This window comes from Phascolarctos cinereus, unplaced genomic scaffold, assembly GCF_003287225.1.
Source record: "Phascolarctos cinereus isolate Bilbo 61053 unplaced genomic scaffold, phaCin_HiC Scaffold_3;HRSCAF=262, whole genome shotgun sequence".
NCBI lineage: Eukaryota > Metazoa > Chordata > Mammalia > Diprotodontia > Phascolarctidae > Phascolarctos > Phascolarctos cinereus.
In genome coordinates this window covers 114,896,185-114,909,429 of record NW_027555736.1, presented here as the reverse complement: position 1 = coordinate 114,909,429, position 13,245 = coordinate 114,896,185, and positions in this window count along the sequence as shown.

Below are 13,245 nucleotides of genomic sequence, written 5' to 3'. Positions count from 1 at the left end.
CACATGACTGGAAGGAAAAGCCGGAGGGCCTGAGGTTGGTACTCAGCCTCTAAATACAAATACACCCTCTCACACACACACCACCACTCAGCACCACCACCACCATCCATCAGTCGAATTGAATATAGTACATGAGAGAAACTTAAGGATGAGTTCTTATGGACACTGCATCCAAGCTAGTCAGAACAGGTATGAGAGCTGCTCCTTACCTCTTGGCAGAGATGAAGGAATTCTGGGACATTTCTCCCACTCCTCCAACCTACCCTTTTTAGACTGAACATTGCCTGTAGGGGCATCAGCAGCTTACATTGAGAAGCCACATGGGACAGTTGCAATGGGAGATCTACCAAGTAAGTGCTGAGGTTGTACTGGCATCTGGGGAAGAGTTTGTTCATAAGACTGACAGATATTAGCATTCGTTTTTAAAATTTTGAGCTCTAAATTCTGTCCCTTCCTCCCTCCCCACTTCCCACTTCCATTGAGAAGGCAAACTCGTCCACATAGGTTATACATGTGTAGTCATGCATTTCCATAGTCATGTTGTGAAATAAAATATAGAAAAAAACTCAAAAGAAAAGTTAAAAAAATATGCTTCAATATGTACTCAGACACTAACAGTTCTTTCTCTGGTGGTAGAGAGCATTTTTTGTCATAAGGCCTTCAGTCTTGGATCATTGTATTGCTGAGAGTAGCCAAGGCATTCATAGCTGATCATCTTACAATATTGCTATTACTTTGTACACAGTATATTTCACTTTACTTCAGTCCACCATGCAAGTCTTTGCAGGTTTTTCTAAGAGCATCCTGCTCTTCATTTCTTATACTCCAATGGTATTCCATCATAATCACATACCACAACTTGTTTAGCCATTCCCTAACTGATGTGCACCCTCTCAACTTCTAATTCTTAAACTCCAGAAAAAAGTTGCTATAAATATTTTTGTATATATAGGCCCTTTTCCTTTTTAAAAAAAATCTCTTTTGGGATATAGATCTAGTAGTGGTATTGCTAGGTCAAAGGATATGCATGGTTTTATAGCCCTTTGGGCATAGTTCCAAATTGCTCTGCATAATGTTTGAATCAGTTCATAACTCCACCAGCAATGCATTAAAGTCTCGTTTTTCCCACATTCCCTCCAGTATTTGTCATTTACTGTTCTGTCCTATTAGCCAATCTAATAGGTATAAGGTAGTAGCTCAGAATTATTTTAATCTGCATTTTTCCAATCAATAGTGAGTTAGAGTGTCTCTTCATATGGCTACAGATAGCTTTGATTACTTCATCTGAAAACTGATCATATCTTTTGATCATTTATCAACTGGGGAATGATTCTTATTTTATAAAATTGATTCAGTTATCTATGTGTTTGAGAAATGAAGCCTTTATCAGAGAAACTCACTTTAAAATTTTTTTTCACAGTTACTGTTGCTAACTGTATTTCCCTACATCTTATCCCTCATGCCCCTGTTTATTTCTATTCTCTCCCCCTCCCTTCACCCTGTTTCTTCTCAAGTTTGCTTCTGACTCCCTCCTCCCTGAGTTTGCCCTCCCTTCTATCCCCCCCCCCCATTCTCTTATCCCCTTGCCCTTCTACTTTCCTTTAGGGTAAGTAAGATAGACTTCTGTAGCCAATTGAGTGTGTATGTTATCCCCTCTTTGAGCCAATTCTGATAAGAGTAAGGTTCACTCACTCCCCCTCATCTATCCCTTCTTCCCCTCCACTGCAAAAGCTTTTTCTTGCCTCTTTTTTTGTGAGATAATTTACCCCATTCTACCTGTTCCTTTCTCTTTCTCCCAGTACATTCCTCTCTCACTCTTTAATTTATTTTTTAGATATCATCCCTTCATATAGAATCAGATCTTTTGAAAAAGGAAGAACTTTAAAAAAGACCTAATCTAATTGTTTCATTTTTATAGATGAGTAAACTGAGACTAAAGGAGGTGATAGGATTTGGCCCAAATCACACAGATGAGTTGATCTCAGAACTAGCATTAGAATCCAGTTTCCCTTTAAATACCTACTCACCAAGTTCAGAGTACAAGATTTTGGGATGTGACTTCCTGGAGAGAAGTCCAAATTTTTAAAAGTTAAGTGACTTGACCAGGGTCACACAGCTAGTAAGTGTCAAGTGTCTGAGGCTGGATTTGAACTCAGGTCCTTCTGACTCCAAGGTCAGAGCTCTATTCATTGTGCCATCTAGCTGCCCCCTTTTTATTATTAATTTATTTTGATTTATCAACAATCACTTCCATGAACTTTTGAGTTTTAAATTTTTCTCCTCCTCCCTCCCCACCTCCCTCCTAAAAACAGCATGCAATCTGATATAGGCTATACATATATATTCCTATTAAACATATTTTCACATTAGTGATGTTGTAAGTAGGAATTAGAACCAATAGGAGGAACCGCCAGAAAGAGGAAACAAAACACAACAGAAGAAAAAAAAAGCAAATAGTATGCTTCAATCTGTATTCAAACTCCATAGTTCCTTGGATGTCGATAGCATTTTCCATCACAAGGTCTTTGGAGATGTCTTAGATCCTCGCATGGCTGAGAAGGGCTAAGTCTATCAATATTAGTCACCACACTATGTGGATGTTACTGTGTACAACATTCTCCCGGTTCTGCTCACTTCACTCAGCATCAGACCATACAAGTCTTTCTAGGTTTTCTGAAGTCTGCCTGCTCATCATTTCTTATAACACAATAGTATTCCATTACATTCATATACCACAACTTGTTCAACCATTCCCAATTGATGGGCATCCTCTCAATTTCCAATTCTTTGCCACCACAAAAAGAGCTGCTATAAATATTTTCATACATGTGGTCCTTTCCCCATTTATATGATCTCTTTGGGATATAGCCCTAGAAGTGCTATTGCTGGGTCAAAGGGTATGCACATTTTTATAGCCCTTTGGACATAGTTCCAAATTGTTCTCCAAAATGGTAGGATCATTCATTTCACAACTCCACCAACACTGCATTAGTGTTCCAATTTTCCCGTATCTTCTCCAACATTTATCATTTTCTTGTTTTACGATGTTGGCCAATCTGGTAGATGTGATGTGGTACCTCAGAGTTGTTTTGATTTGCATTTCTCTAATCAATAGTGATTTAGAGCATTTTTTCATATGATTATAGATGGCTTTAATTTCTTCATCTGAAAACTGTTTATATCCTTTGACCATTTATAAATTGGGGAATGACTTGTATTCTTATAAATTTGACTTAATTCTCAATATATTTTAGAAATGAGTTCCAGATGGATTTATAAGCAAATTCTATCAAACATTTAAAAGACAATTAATTCCAATATCATAGAGTATTAGGGAAAAGAGGCGAAGTAGGAGTCTTACCAAATTTTTTTTGTGGTACAAATATGGTGCTGATACCTCAACCAGGAAGAGTCAAAACAGAGAAAGAAAATTATAGGCCAATTTTCTAATGAATATAGATGCAAAGATTTTAAATAAAATATTGGCAAATAGATTATAGAACTCATCACAAGAATAATATACTATGACCAGGAATGCAGGGCTGGTTCAATATTAGGAAAATTATCAGCATAATTGATCATATCAACACTAAAACTAACAGAAACCACATGATCATCACAATAGATGCAGAAAAAGCTTTTGACAAAATACAACACCCATTCCTATTAAAAACACTAGAAAGCATAGAAATAAATTGAGTCTTCTTCAAAATAATAAATAGCATCTACCTAAAACCTTCATCAAGCATCATATGTAATGGGGACAAGCTAGAAGCATTTCCAACAAGATTGGGGGTGAAGCAAGGTTGTCCATTATCATCGCTGTTGTTCAATATCATACTGGAAATGTTAGCTTTAGCAACGAGAGAAGAAAAAGAAATTGAATGTATTAGAATAGGCAAAGAAGAAACAAAGCTATCACTCTTTGCAGATGATATGATGATATACTTAGAGAATCCTAGAGAATCAAGTAAAAAATGACTTGAAATAATAAACAACTTTAGCAAAGTTGAAGGCTATAAAATAAACCCACATAATTCATCAACATTTCTATATACTACCAACAAAGCCCAAAAGCAAGAGATAGAAAGAGAATTTCCATTTAAACATTATAAAATATTTAGGAGTCTACCTCCCGAAACAAACCCAGAAGCTATATGAACACAATTACAAAACACTTTTCACACAAATGAAGTCAGATCTAAATAACTGGAAACACTTGGCCCAGTCACTCATGGGTAGGCCAAGCTAATACAATAAAAATGACAATTCTACCTAAGCTAATTTACTTATTCAATGCCATACCAATCAAACTACCAAAAATTAATTTATAGAGCTAGAAAAAACAATAACAGGATTCATTTGGAATAACAAAAGGTCCAGAATAACAAGGAAACTAATGAAAAGAAATGCAAAGGGAAGGTGGCCTAGCCATTCCAGATCTTAAATTGTATTATAAAGCAGTAATCATTAAAACTGCTTGGTATTGGCTAAGAAAACAGAGTGGTGGAGCAGTGGAATAGGTTAGGTATGCAAGATGCAGTAGTCAATGACTATAGTAATCTACAATTTGATAAACCGAAAGACCCCAGCTTCTGGAATAAGAACTCACTATTTGACAAAAACTGCTGGGAAAACTGGAAAAGAGTATGGCAGAAACTAGGCATAGACCAAAATCTCACACCATATGCCAAAATAAAGTCAGAATGGATTAATGATTTAGATATAAAGAATGATACTATAAGCAAACTGGGAGAGCAAGGAATAGTTTACCTATCAGATTTATGTAGAACAGAATTCATGACCAAACACGAGATAGAGAACATTACGAAATGCAAAATGGATAACTTTGATTACATTAAATTGAAAAGTTTTTGCACAAACAAAGCAAATGCAACCAACATTAGAAGGAAAATAGAAAATTGGGAAGGAATTTTTACAACTAATTGCCCCTTTTTAAAAGGATTTTTAATAAGGTCAGTTACAGAGTGTCTTTTTATAACATGGTCTTACCCATGGCAAAGACTCCAATAACTGTGATTAGGAAAGCTCTAAAGCAGAGGTTCTTAATCTAGGGTCCACAAACTTTTTTTTTTAATATCTTGATAACTATTTTTCAATATGATTTCTTTCCTTTGTAATCTTAGGGATTTTATTTTATTCATTTAAAAGCTATTCTAGGAAGGAGTTCATAGGATTCACTACCAAAGGGGGTCCATGACTCAAAAAACATTATAAATAAGACCCTTGATCGAAAATATTTTTAGCAAGGAACACCTGAATAACAACCTGTAATTTTGATTCTCTATATGTCTTAGCATTTCTATTCATCTTAATACTCCATTAAAGTTTTTCTCTGATATCCTATTGTGCCATTATGACCTTAGATTCTTAAAACTATTCTTTCAAAATTGAAGACCTGATAGGATCTTGCAGATAGGAAGAGATTTGAGTGCAGTATAGGCCTGGCAAAAGTATATGAGGAGTAGTCTAGATAAACATGAAGAGGCTCATTTCTAGGAAGTGATGAATTTCTTTGGTTATAGCAGATTAGGATTAGTGGAGGTAGTATCCCAAAACAATTAAATTTTAGGTTTTTGAAGTTTTGAAGTAAGTTATATTCACCTTAGATTATTTAGTTTTCTGTTAATTTGGACATTTTATGTTTTTATAGGTAAGCATTTATTTCTTTCGAGGTCTCAGTGTTGTTGTCATATAAGTATAATAAATTCTGATAATTATTTTTATTTCTTCTGGTTTTTTTATTTTTGCCTTGTTCATTTCTTATTTTGTTAATTTTATTTTCCACCCTCATCTTTTTAGTCAGTTTAAAAAAAATCTTTAGTCTTTTCAAAGAATCAGTTTTTAGTTTTCCTTATCAGTACATTAATCTTTTTTGGTTCAGAATTTACCTGTTTCTCTAATTTTCAATATTTTCTCTTTGTGCTTATTTGATTTTTTTTGGGGGGTAGTTTCTAATGGAAAAGATGCTTATTCATTTCATTAATCCTCTCTTTTATTTTGTTAATGTATGGTTTTAGAAATCTAATTTTTCCTCTCCGTATCACTTTAGCTACATCTGAGAAATTTTGTTTTGCTGTCTCAATATTATTTTTATTGTCTTTCATATAATTATTAATTGTTTGTATGATTTGTTCTTTGACCCATTCATTATTTAGTATTTCATTCATATCTGTATTTAGGACTGTGTCTTTTGCTTGTGCTCCCTGAATTGATTACTATTTTTATTTCATTGTGTTCTATAAAAGATATGCTTAGTGTTTTTGTTTAAAAATATTTATTTGCAGCTTCTCTTTGCCCTAGTACATGATCTATTTTTATAAAAGTGCTATGTGATGCTGTGGTATATGTATATTCTTAAGTCGTCCCATTCAGAAGGCTCCATTAATCTTTTAGCTCTAAAATCTATGACAGTTGTTCAGTTCCATATTTTACCTTTTGTTTCTTTTACTGTTAGATTTGTATAACTCTTAAAGAAGAATGTAAAGTTTCCTTTTTTAATGTTACTATGTCTATTTGTAAATTATTTGTTTTTTCTTTATTAATTTAGATACATGCCATTTGGTGCAGCATGTTTAATATTGATATGGATTTGTTGTATATTGTTCCTTTAAGCATAATATAATTTACTTGGTTATCTCTACTAATATTGTGAATTGCAATTCCTGATTTTTGGGAACACCTGAATAATAAACTTTTTTACAATCTGTAATTTTGATTCTCTATATGTCTTAGCATTTTAGATCTGTTTCTTGTAAGCATCAGATTGTGCATTTTTTGCTTTCTTATCCATTCTGCCTTCCTCTTTCATTTTATTAGATTATTTAATCTATTCACATTTAAATTTATGAATTAGTTTTGTTTTTCTCTTTTTGAATCTTTAGTATTGCTTTAAATTTTTTCCTTTCCCTTTTAAGTTGGTATTTTGTCCCTATGCTTAATTTTGCTCAAGCATCTTTTATATTGCCATAGGCTCTCTTCTTTCTCTCCTCTCTCTCACTGTCCCTATTTATCAACTCTTTCTCTAGTTTGGGGAGGTTTACTTTATATTTTTTATTTCTTTCCCTCCCCTCTGTTTCTTTAGTTTTCTGTCTCCCCAACTTTTCCTCTCTCAAGTGTTTAATTAAAAACCTCTCCTTTTCTGCCCCAACTTCTTTTGTTTAATCCTGTATCCAACAGTAACAGTAAGAAAAGTCATTGAAGTATTCAGTCCTCTCTCAGGAGAGAGGTCATTGAGGCCAGGACAGTAGTGGGGAGGTAGAGAAATTTAGAATTCTGAATATTTTAGGCTTTTTCAAATCTTTTGGATCTGTGTACATTTAAGGTTTATGTACCATGCTGAAAGGACCTATATGAGGAGGCAGAGAGCTTTCTAGAGCCTGGGGGCTCCCTGCTTGCGGAAAACATTTTTTTTCTTTCCAGACTTTACTTTTGGACAGAATCCTCCTTTCTTGGAAGGAAAAGAACAAGAGTTGGCATATGACAAATACTGCAGAGAGAATGGCTTGGCAGTGGATCAATAAACAAAGCAAGAAAACAAAATCAATATGAGAATGAGAAGTACAAAATTCCAGGGGCAGATATTTCTCTTGAGATTGGCCACATTTATTGGGTTGCATGCTGACAGGTGAAAATAACCATTAACCAAAGTTTAATCTGACCCACATGGTATTGATTTTGGTTTGTTTCAAGTCAATTCTCTCTCTCTCTCTCTCTCTCTCTCTCTCTCTCTCTCTCTCTCTCTCTCTCTCTCTCTCTCTCTCTCTTTCTCTCTCTCTCTCTCCATATGTATATACATATATATATATATATATATATATATATATATATATATGCACACACACGTATATTAAGCATATGCTGCATCGAAGGTTCTACGATAGCTACAAAAGTGAGGAAGACACAATCTCAGATTAGACTGGGAGTGAGATTCTGAGATATGGACTGGGAATTTTAAGGAGTAAATAAGCGCTGTATAAGCTACAATGTCAAATCAATAAGCATTTATTAAGTTTTTATTATGTTCCAGGCACTAAGACATAATGCTGGTATAATACAGACCAAATAGAAAGAAATAGCCCCTGTCATCCAGGACCTTATAACATGTAAAGGTATGCTGAAAAGCAAGAGGGACTAGAGAAAAATATACAGAGAAGAGGGGGTGGAGGAATGGTAGAGAAAGCCCAGAGATCAAGAAAAGGAGTCCAGAGAGAGGAATGAACACCTATCTGGCCTGGGTACTTTTTAAAAAATGAATGTTTTCAGAAGTACCACCCTATAAGAGGAACGGCCTGCAGGTCAGAGCATGCTTCCCTTATGAGAAGCCCAGGGGTAGAATAAACTTCCTGGGTGAAGAAGCCATTGAGATATGGTAGAAAAAATTCAGAGAGCTAGAGGTGTGTAGAACTGCATCAGCCTAGAGGAGGAAGAGAAAGGTGGTGAGATGTATTTTTCTAGAGTACAGTCTACAAGATCCATTCATCCCTTTTTTTCCTTTTTTTCCCCTTCTTTGGGAACATTTATATTCTGCAGCAATGGAAACAATGTCATTAATCACTACCATCAGTAGGACAAATGTTTAAAGACACTAATTTTTGAGTTTTTTCTTCATAGTCCTGATTTACATTTATCCACCTACTATCTCTAGCAGGCATTTCCCTGAGACTAATACTGTAGAATATTAGAATAGCCTTAGAATCTGGCCCAACTTCCACCCAATCTAGGAAGCCCCTCACCAGTTTTCCTGATGGATGAGTGGTTATCTATCCTTTCCTTGAAGACCGTCAGTCATTGCCACTCACTACTTTCTTAGACAGCTGATTCCATATAATGACAGTGATCATGTTTAGACTTGTGAGATGGCTGAAGTTAAGAATACAGGATGCATCCAATGAACAAAGCAAAACTAAGTGACTCACACAAGAAGGGAACCTGAAGCTCTGACATCATAATCTCTGTGTCCTAACTAACCACATAGAATTTCCTTTTCTCCTATTTCAAAAGTAACCAGAGCTAACCCAGAGCTAGCTACCTCACTCCCCTTTTGGGAAGGTCTCAGCCACCTCCCCAGCCTACTTGCAAAAGTTTCCTTCTCCCTCTCTGAGCTATGTTGTTGTTGGCTGACTGGAGAGAAGACCTAGCATCTGCCAAACATCTGCTAATGTCTCCTGAAACGTGTTCCCAAGTGGACAGGAAATAGCCCCACCCTGGGTACTGTCCTGCCAAGGTTCTTAAGCAGCAGCTTTGGTTGAGTTTGTAGTGATATGATGGAATTTCAGAAGTTCTTCAGATAGGTGCCCTCTACTTTCTACACCATTTATTCTTTTCTTCCTTCTCCCAACTAAGGGATGAAGAGAACCCTGGTTGAGATTACATAGATCTGGAGAGATTTCAAAACACTGGAAATCTTTTGGCATTCCCCCACTGATGCCATGTGGTAGTAAGGCATAGACCACCATTTTCTCAAAAGAAAATTGTATGTGACACAGAGGGCTGTAGAAAGGCACATGGTGGGCAGAGGCAGACCATAGGATATTGCCAAAGCTGACCTGCACGTGAGAAATAGCCTAAAAAGCATCATCAAAGACATGTATTATCAGAAAAAGCAGTGGGCTGGTTGGGTATTGATCATGAAGGATAAAGAGACAGACTTACAGGTTGCTGCAATGCTGACCTTCAAATATTAAGGGAATCGATTGGGATGAATTCTCCATGGAAAGGTAAGGACAAGAATCACATGGGTTGAGAACAGGATCTAGGGATGGAAGGGGCCATTTCGTCAAGACGGTGCTGGAGCCAGCTCTAACCAACTTACCACAACTGATTGTTAAATTTTTAGCATGAGCATTTTCGGGCAGTTGATGGCACAGTGGATAGAGCTCCAGGCCTGAAGTCAGGAAGACTCATCTCCTTGAGTTCAAATCAGGCCTCAGACACTAGTTGTGCAATCCTGGGCAAGTTACTTAACCCCTCTTGCCTGAGTTTCCTCACCTGTAAAATGAGGGAAATGGCAAACCACTCCAGTATCTTTGCCAAGAAAACCCCAAATAGGGTCATGAAGAGTCATAACATGACTGAAAATGACTGAACAAACAATATGAGCGTTTTCACCTGAGAAATCGATGCTCAATTTATTGTTTTGGCAAAAGTGATGGAGAAAATTTTAATGGTATGGATTAAACTTAAAAATGTGTTATGTGCACATTTTTGAGAGCCAGTTGTTATACATTTGCTAGCATATCTCTGCATCTAGCCCAACTGCTAAATCTTACAGATGAAATAAGTAAGGCCTAGACTTGCTCAAGGTCACACAGGCAATAAAGGGCAGAACTAGAATTTGGATCCAGGTCCTATGACTATAAATACATACATATCCAAAACAGAACTAAGTATCTTCCACAATACACCCAAAAAAGAAACTCATTAGCTTTCCTCCTCCAAGTCACACTCTTCCCAAACTTCCTTACTTCTATTGAGAGCATCATTGCCATCCCCTAGATTTCTAGCCTCAGTGCCATCTTTGATTCCTCACTCTCTCTCACCCTATATATCCACTTTGTTGTCAAACTCGACATTTGTGCCTTTACAATATGTCTCATATTTTTTCCCTTCTCCAATCACACAGACACCACCCTAAATTTGGGTCCTCATCACTTCTCATCTGGACTATTGCAACAGTCTTCTAACTGGTCTTTCTGCCTCAATTCTGTCCCCATTCCAATCCATTCAACATATAGCCACCAAAGTAATCATTCTAAAGCACATGTCTGACAATGTCACTCACTCCTCTACTCAATAAACTCCAGTGGGTACCTAATACATCTGGGATCAAACAAACTCCTCTGCCTGATATTTAAATGCCTTCACAATCTGTCACACCAGCCTATCTTTCCAGCTTTGTTATGCATTATTCCCCTTCAGACACAGCCAAATAATGATACTAATAAGAGCGAGCATTTATTTATCACCTATAATGTGTCAGCCATTGCTAAGTACTTTACTAATATTATCTGATCCTCACAACAACCTGGGATGTAGGGGCTATTCTTATCTCTCATTTTACAGTTAAGGAAACTGAGGTAACAAGAGGTTAAGTGACTTACTCAAGATAACATAGCTAGTAAGTGTTTGGATTTGAAGACAGATTTGAACTCAGATCTTCCTGACTCTAGGCTCAGCACTCTGAGGACCATTACAGATGAGGACTACTGTTCCTCATACAGTACACTCTAAGCCCCTCTCTGTGCTTTTGTACTGACTATTTCTCATGCCTGGAATGTTTTCCTCTTTACTTTTACCTCTTAGAATAATTGTCACCAGGGCTCATCTCTAGCACCAACTTTACATGAAGCCTTTCATGATTACCCCCAAATCAAATGGCCTTTGCTCCATATATCTACTTTGTAATTACTTATATATTCCTGTCTTCTTTCTTATTCGGTTGTGTTGCCTCAAGATTCCAGCTGTTCTTAATCTGCCCCAGACAGGACTTAGTTTGCGGGAGGACCTCCAGCAGTGCCAAGTGGTAGGTTGTTTACAATCTGCCCTGTCTTTCTTGAGCCCTGGGGTTTCTCCACTGCAGAACTACAGCTATTGACTGTGGAGACTCACAGCTGCTCATGATTTCTATATGTACCAAGTGAGGATATTGAAAGCAATTTTTCACGTAATTCAGGATACATAGCATTTTTGCTTTTATTGTTTGTATATTTCAGATGAAGATATTCTGAGGACAGAATTGTCTCACGAATTGGATCAATTCCTCATTTAACTTGGCACATGGAACTGGTCTTATCTATTACATGTCTTTGCTTCAATCAGTTTTATGACTTTTGCTTTTCAGAAACATGAAATTTTGTCTCGTCAGTCTCTTCTGGCGCCGCAGGCATGGCTGGCTTCATTTTCCAACAATTCTTCTGTTTTCCATTCTACAACTATTCCAAGGCAGGTCAATTATAAGAAAAAGTCATTTTCTAAAGGTGTGGTGTAAATAGAAATGATTGAATGTGACCATGAGCACCATGTCTTCTGTGCACCATCTTGCCAGGGTTTATAAGACTGTAGGCTCAGAAAGAGACAAACATTCATCAGATTTTTTGATGTAAGATAGTTTTCTCTGCTTTCCATATTTTCTGTCTTCTAGTCTACCAAGGTTTTATTAGAGGCAGTCTAGTTTATTGGATAGATCTCTAGACATGGGATCAGGAGGGCCAGGTTTGAATACCTCCTCGATTACTTGCTTTTATGTAAGTAAATCCTCAATTATACTTCTCCTACTTACCTCACAGGACTGTTGTAAAGAAAGTACGCTGTAAAGTACTATATAAATGTGCATTATGAATATTTTTCCTTTTTTATATTATTGTCTTTTAGTTTTATGTCATTTTTCACTCACAAATTATTTCTGTCTCTTCTTCTCCCCAGTGACCATATCTTGTAATAAAGGAATGATGAAATGGCAGTTCAGTCAAACCAAACAAAGTATCATAACATAATACAACATTTGTGTTGCACAGCCTATACAATAGTATACACCCAGAGTTCCTCTCTTCTACAAAGAAGGAAGGGAGGTGAATTTCCCCAGGCAGTTGTTATTATTAACATGTAAGTGAAATTTGAGAAAGTGATACAGATAAGGTTGGGTAGGAACCTAAAGCACTTAACAGCCAATCAGGGAATCTGGTCTGAAGGCAGGGGAAAGGAAAAAGAAATGTGAATAAATTAACTGGAACAATTTGGCTAGTGGTTGAAATTAAATAGTGAATTAATAACAAGAATAACAGCAATAGATGGCATTTATATGGTGCTTTAATGTTAATAACAGCTAGCATTTATATAATATCTATTATGTGCCAGGCACTTTATATAAATATCATCTCATTTGATCCTCTACAACAACCTTGGGAAGTACGTATTATTATTATTATTATTATTATTATTATTATTATTATTATTATTATCCCCAGATGTGGAAACTGAGGCCAATAAAGGTTATACAACCTGTTTGAGGTCACACAGCTAGCAATTGTCTGAGTCTGGATTTGAACTAAGGTCTTCCTGACTCTAGGCTCAGTGTCATATTCACAAGCACCGCCTAGCTGTGGCAGTCTACTATACTAGGCAGGGTCTTTTTCCTAGAGAAGGAGAATAGACAGGTAAGCAGAAACGATATGGCTAAAAGAATTTTTCTACCCTATACACATCCTAATTTAGCTGTCTGGTGAC